The sequence below is a fragment of the Pelophylax lessonae genome (genome assembly GCF_965119305.1).
Source record: "Pelophylax lessonae genome assembly, chromosome: 8".
NCBI lineage: Eukaryota > Metazoa > Chordata > Amphibia > Anura > Ranidae > Pelophylax > Pelophylax lessonae.
In genome coordinates this window covers 95,712,707-95,719,146 of record NC_138775.1, presented here as the reverse complement: position 1 = coordinate 95,719,146, position 6,440 = coordinate 95,712,707, and the positions used below count along the sequence as shown (strand labels likewise).

The following is a 6,440-nucleotide window of genomic DNA, read 5'->3' as shown; positions in this document are numbered from 1 at the left end:
TCTGCCATATTCTAGCAATATATCTTTATATATTTCCTCAGGGACACTGTTCAGTAATATTATGGTCACTCTTAAACACAATCCACACTCTGTGTCCATTCCGCTACACTCTTCCATTGTTCGGTACATTTAAACGAATGGACGATCGGTAGATAGCTGGGGTCTGAGCACACCTTTCGTGAGAGTATCGCTCAGATCCCAGCTGAAATAGCCGTACGCCGTACCAAATACATTTTACACTTGAGTTTACTTCAAACTACCGATTGAACCTAGGGAACCACATTACCGAAAGACCGGGCTCCTGAACGGTATGGAAGTCCAGCGGTATTCGTGCCGTCGAGTAGCCGATTTTAGTTCCAGGTGCTCGACGACCCAATACCGCTGGACGAACAAAGGATCCAAAATGGCCGACCGCCGCGTGGTCGGTAGTCGAACGACGGCCACCCTGAATCCTCTTAAAATACAGATTGCAACATTGTTTGAACCACATTACAAACACTTGGTTCTTAAAGGTATACACATGCAATAAACATAATACCTACACGAAGGACAATATACAGTGGCTGTGTTTGCCACAATGCTCCCCCAGAACCAAGCCGGCATACACAGTCTGATCCTAACGGATCGGCTTGGGGATGTCCAGAGGAGTACTCACAGATCATTTGTCAATGTCTGTTTGTCTGGATAACCCGTCAGCGTTGCAGTTTTGCTTCCAAGGGCGGTAGTGGATGGTAAAGTCAAAAGGCTGCAGCGCCAAACTTCAGCGCAGCAGCCTGGCATTGTCTCCTGACACCCTGTTTAGCCACACCAACGGGTTGTGATCCATGAGTAAAGAGAAAGGTTGTCCATATAACTAGGGTTGTAGCTTTTTGAGGGCCCACACCACAGCCAGGCACTCCTTTTCAATGGCGGCGTAGCTCACTTCCGGGGTAAAAGTTTCCTGCTTAGATAAGCCACTGGGTGCTCACTGCCATCCGCTCCGACTTATCTTAGTACTGCTCCCAATCCAAACATAGAAGCGTCTGTATGAACGAGAAATCGTTTTGTTGGATCGGGAGCAGAAAGTACAGGAGAGTTAACAAGTGCCGTTTTGAGCTGTTGGAATGCCTGTTCACACTCTGGGGCCCAGGCTACTATCTTGGGAAGATTCTCGCGAGTTAAATCAGTGAGGGTTTTGGCCAGGGGGCTGTAGTTGGGTTGGCAAAGGGGTGTCTGTTCTAAGGTTTCGACCTTGTGGGTGGCCAACGGGGTGTACCCGGGTAAGTTAGAGGAGGTGGCCCCCTTTTCCCTAATTAGACTTTGAACTTCGGTACGCTCCTGTGCGCTTAGTCGCTCCCCTAACTGTACTTCTCCCAGATCTCCGTTCCGGCCCTCCTGATCTAGGAGGTCTAAGAGAGGTAGATTATCAAAATCCTCGGCTGCGGATGCACAAATTGCAGTTACCTCTTCGGTACGTTCCTGGTAGGGTTTGAGCATGTTTACGTGGAGTATGCATTTGGCTCCTACGCCTGCGACTGGAACGATCACATAGGTGGTATCACATATTTGTTCTACCACATTGTATGGGCCCTGCCAGGAAGCCTGCAGCTTGTCTTTGTGGACCGGTCGTAAAATTAATACTTTTTGCCTGACTTGAAAGCTGCGATCCCTGGCTCCCCTATCGTACCATCGGCTCTGTCGTTGTTGGGCCGCCTGGAGGTTGTCGCGTACAGTCTGAGTCAGGGCCTCCAGGCGTTCCCTAAACTCCAGCACATATGGTACGATAGGTGTACCATCATTAATGGTCCCTTCTCCTTCTCAATGTTACCAGATTAAATCTAGGGGGCCCCTCACTCTCCTTCCGAACAGTAGTTCGAAAGAGGATAATCCGGTGGATTCTTGGGGTACCTCCCTATATGCAAACATTAAGTGGGGAAGGAACCTTTCACAGTCTTTCTGGGTATCCATGAATGTACGGATCATCTGTTTGAGGGTGCCGTTAAAACGTTCACAGAGCCCATTGGACTGGGGGTGATATGCGGAGTTCCAGATCTGTTGTACCCCACATATCTTCCAGAGCTGGTGCGTTACTTCGGCGGTAAACTGAGTGCCCCTATCCGAAATAATCTCCCGGGGAAATCCCACGCGGGAGAATATTCGCATCAGGGCATCTGCTACCATTTCTGCGTGCACATTGGTCAATGCCACTGCCTCAGGGTATCTGGTAGCGTAGTCTACCATGGTTAGGACGTATTTCTTGCCGGATGGGCTAGGTTTAGTTAAGGGGCCTATTATATCTACTGCGACCCGGCTAAAGGGTTCCTCAATTATGGGAAGAGATCGTAGCCGGGCCTTGTATCGGTCACCCCTCTTCCCTACCCTTTGGCAGGTATCACAGCTCTGGCAATATCGCCGTACATCCTGTGAGATACCTGGCCAAAAGAAATTCTGGGTTAGCCTGTGTTTAGTTTGTCTTTAGATCCCTAAGTATCCGGACAGGGGTATGTCGTACGCTATGCGCAGCAGTTCCAATCTATATTTCCGGGGAACAATTCATTGCTTAATGGGTATGGGGATCGATCCGGCTATTACCTTCTCGGCTTGGCGGTATAGGAGTCCCTTTTTCCCATGTGTATCTTTCCCCTTCTAACCCTGCCTGATTTTTATCTACACGGTCTTTATACAGCTGTAAGGAAGGGTCTAGGGCCACCTCCGACCCAAATTCTAGGGGGGACGCCCAGGGATTGACATTAGGCATGGGGGGCACATTGCTTACCTGAGCCTCAGAGTGGTTAGGTGGTGCGAGCCTGCTGCCGGGTCACAACCGGATAAGTTTCGTGGATGGTACAGTTGTGTTCAAAATTATTCAACCCCCACTGAAATTAATTGTTTTGGCCAGCTTGACATTGATTTTGATCATTCAATCATCCTGCTTACAATTAAATCAAAGAGGCACGTGTAGGTCAGACAAATATAACATAACATTTATAATGAAATAACCACAAATGTCTTTTCTGTGCTCACATCATTATCAGTTTTATTCAACCCCCAAGTGACATTCAATCTTATAACTGTAAAAGGATGTTGTACTAAGTACTAACAGCTTTTAAACGTGAAGCATAGCTTGACACAAGTGTCTTGCAGCGATCTACGGGTATCTTCGCCCATTCGTCATGGGCAAAAGCCTCCAGTTCAGTCACATTCTTAGGCTTGTGCACTGCAACTGCTTTCTTTAAGTCCCTCCAGAGGTTCTCAATCGGATTTAAGTCTGGTGACTGTGATGGCCACTCCAAAATGTTCCAGCCTTTAATCTGCAACCATGCTCTAGTGGACTTGGAGGTATGCTTGGGATCATTGTCCTGTTGAAAGGTCCAACGTCTCCCAAGCCTCAGGTTTGTGACGGACTGCATCACATTGTCATCCAATATCTCCTGGTACTGAAGAGAATTCATGGAAGCTTCCCTGTACCTGCAGAAGCAAAACAGCCCCAAAGCATGATTGACCCCCCCCCCCCGCCATGCTTCACAGAAGGCAAGGTGTTCTTTTCTTCATAGGCCTTGTTCTTCCTCCTCCAAACATAGCGTTGATCCATGGGCCCAAACAGTTCTAATTTTGTTTCATCAGTCCACAGAACACTATCCCAAAACTTCTGTGGTTTGTCCACATGACTTTTGGCATACTGCAGTCGACTCTTCTTATTCTTTGGAGACAGCAAGGGGGTGCGCCTGGGAGTTCTGGCATGGAGGCATTCATTACACAGTGTGCGCAGTATTGTCTGAGCAGAAACTTCAGTACCCACATCTGACAAATCTTTTCTCAGTTCCTCAGCAGTCACACAGGGACTTTTCTCCACTCTACACTTCAGGTAGCGCACAGCAGTCAAAGTCAGCATCTTCTTTCTGCTACGACCAGGTAGCGTTTCAACAGTGCCCTTTGCCTTGAATTTGCGAATGATGCTTCCTATGGTGTCTCCTGGTATGTTTAACATCTTTGCAATCTTCTTATAGCCATTGCCCTTCCTGTGAAGAGTAATCACCTCTTCTCTTGTCTTCCTGGACCATTCTCTTGACTTCACCATGTTTGTAACCACACCAGTAAATGTCTAGAAGGAGCCGAGTATCACAGTCATTTTAAAGCTGCCTAATTGGTGCTTATTAGGCTTTATTGCTGCTCCCTGACATCCACAGGTGTTTCAACCTCTGTTCTTCAGAGTGGTAGTCTTTAAGGAGTTGAATAATTGTGTCAATGAAGAATTGACAAAAGAAACATTTACTACTGTATTACAAAACCAATTGATGTCATTTTAGTTGCATATGGTTCTTTAAGAAGTCCTTGTAGGATTTCATTCTGAATACAATTACAAATGTACACTAAATTCCCTAAAACCCTTTACAGCACTGGGGGTTGAATAATTTTGAACACAACTGTAGATTGGGGAACAAAAGCTGAAGTCAACTCCCCCAGGTCGTTGCCCAAAATAACGTCTGCGGGTAAATCCTGCATCATGCCCACCTCCACATTCCCCGCTCCCCAATTCAGGTGTACCTTGGCAGTGGGGATCTTGTAGATCACTCCCCCTGCTACACGTACTGCCACACACTCCCCTGTGAGGTTGCCCTTGGGTACTAGGTGGTTGCGGACCAGCGTTACAGTAGCTCCAGAGTCTCGCAACCCCTGTACCTTTCTCCCCTCCATCTGTACCTCTTGTCGGTGCCCTTGGCGGTTGTCAGAAGCTGCTTGGATAGGGTTGACTTCATGTAGCGTACTCAGAGGTTCCTCTGTGGAAGCTGGGACCTCGGGTACTCTGTAGGGTTCCGCTTGGGCACAATGAACCGCTGCCCGATTGTTGGGTGTCGGGGTATTCCAGCTGGGCCGTGGTCGGTTGCGGGGGCAGTCCTGCTGCATATGTCCCTGCTGGTTGCAGGTGTGGCATCGTATCGGGGGGGCGAGCCTGATACCTGGGGGTGTAGGTGTTATTGCTTACCCCCGGGCGTGCTGGGACAGCTGCCGTTACGGCTGGTACTGGTGCTGTAGGTCCATAGGCTGCTCTTGGTTGAGTGCGCTGTTCCCTCCTGGTATCTTGGAACTCATCCGCTAACTTGGCTGCGTCTTGTAGAGTGTGTGGTTTCCGATCTCGCACCCAATTCTGCAGATGAGCGGGTATCCCATTAAAGAACTGCTCCATTACCATTAGCTGGAACAGGTCTTCTAGGGTGTTGACTTGGCTGGCTTCCAGCCATCCTTTTGCCGCTCGTTGTAGACGGTGCGCCCATTCTGTGTGAGTGTCTCTGGTGAGCTTTTTAATATGTCTGAACTTTAGGCAGTAGGCCTCTGAGGTAATCGCATACCTAGCTAGAATGGCCTGCTTCACCTTGGCATAGTCTGTACTGTCCTCGTCGGGTACGGCACAGTATGCCTCTGCTGCACGACCAGATAGTCTCCCTGCCAGTAGGGGTAATGTGGACAGGCGTTGGAGCTCTCTCCCGGGTCGCTGACTTGCTTGGTGTCTGACCACCAGGTATTCGTGTACGTCCGCCATCAGCCGGTCCAGTATTTCTCTTGAGTGGGGCTCTGGGTAGTAGGCCAGTCTGCTCTGTAGCTCCTTGTCAAATTTGCTGCGTTCTGCCTCCTGTGGGGTCGCTGCAGGTGTGGCTCTGTCTCCCTCCATGAGCTCTGCTACAAGGGTCGCTTTTGTTTTGTGGCTGGCGTTTCCCCCTCTGGCTTGCAATAATTCCTTCAATGTAGTTCTTTTCAATGCTGCATAGTTTACCTCCATTCACCAAGCGTTCGTATACTTTGACATATTTCCCGAATGCTGGTTTTATCCGAATGGCTCCTTCCGTTGTGCTGCTGCCTCTCCTCTTTGTTTGGTAGTTACTGACGATCGTGGATCTGCTGTGCGGTTTGAAATCTCGTCGCTTGCCACCAGTTGTAGCGGAGAAATAGTTTAATCTACATGGTCTCCGCTGGTAGACAGGAAAACAGGTAATAATCCAAATAGGCAGGTACAGCATGCAACAATCCAGGTAGCGTTATACCATCATTCCCTCCCAAGAACTAGATGACACATAGGCTGGGAGCCAACTCAGGCTCGTTTACCGTATCACTCAATGCAGCAATATGTAAACAGAGAGCTCACAATAGTGCATGAAATCCTTAAAATGATTTTTATTAAATAAAAAGTAATAGGTCTCACTCACATGTGATGGTGCATAGCATGCACCTTTAAATGATCATGGCGATAAAAGTAATCCATCCAGACAAGATATAATCGTGGTGGTATAGAGGGAGATGCTGTTCACGTTTGCCTGTAGTGTGTGCCGGCAGCCGACAGTCTCACCGAGGAATGCGAAGCGCTCCATCCTGTGGGAGGGGAAAGGACGGACGGAGCGCTTCGCATTCCTCGGAGCATTTGCACTTTTAATTGCACGTTTTTTGATCTGACCTTTATCAGATTTATG

At 48.5% G+C, this 6,440-nt stretch overlaps 1 pseudogene across 1 annotated transcript; it reads right to left on the bottom strand.

Annotated features, from left to right (window-relative positions):
* Positions 1–989: 989 nt before the first annotated feature.
* Positions 990–5,755, bottom strand: LOC309562063 (annotated as a pseudogene). Its single transcript has 3 exons — positions 4,402–5,755; positions 2,756–2,819; positions 990–1,022 (listed from the first exon to the last, which is right to left on the bottom strand). The product of its transcript is annotated as an uncharacterized misc_RNA (transcript).
* Positions 5,756–6,440: the final 685 nt, after the last annotated feature.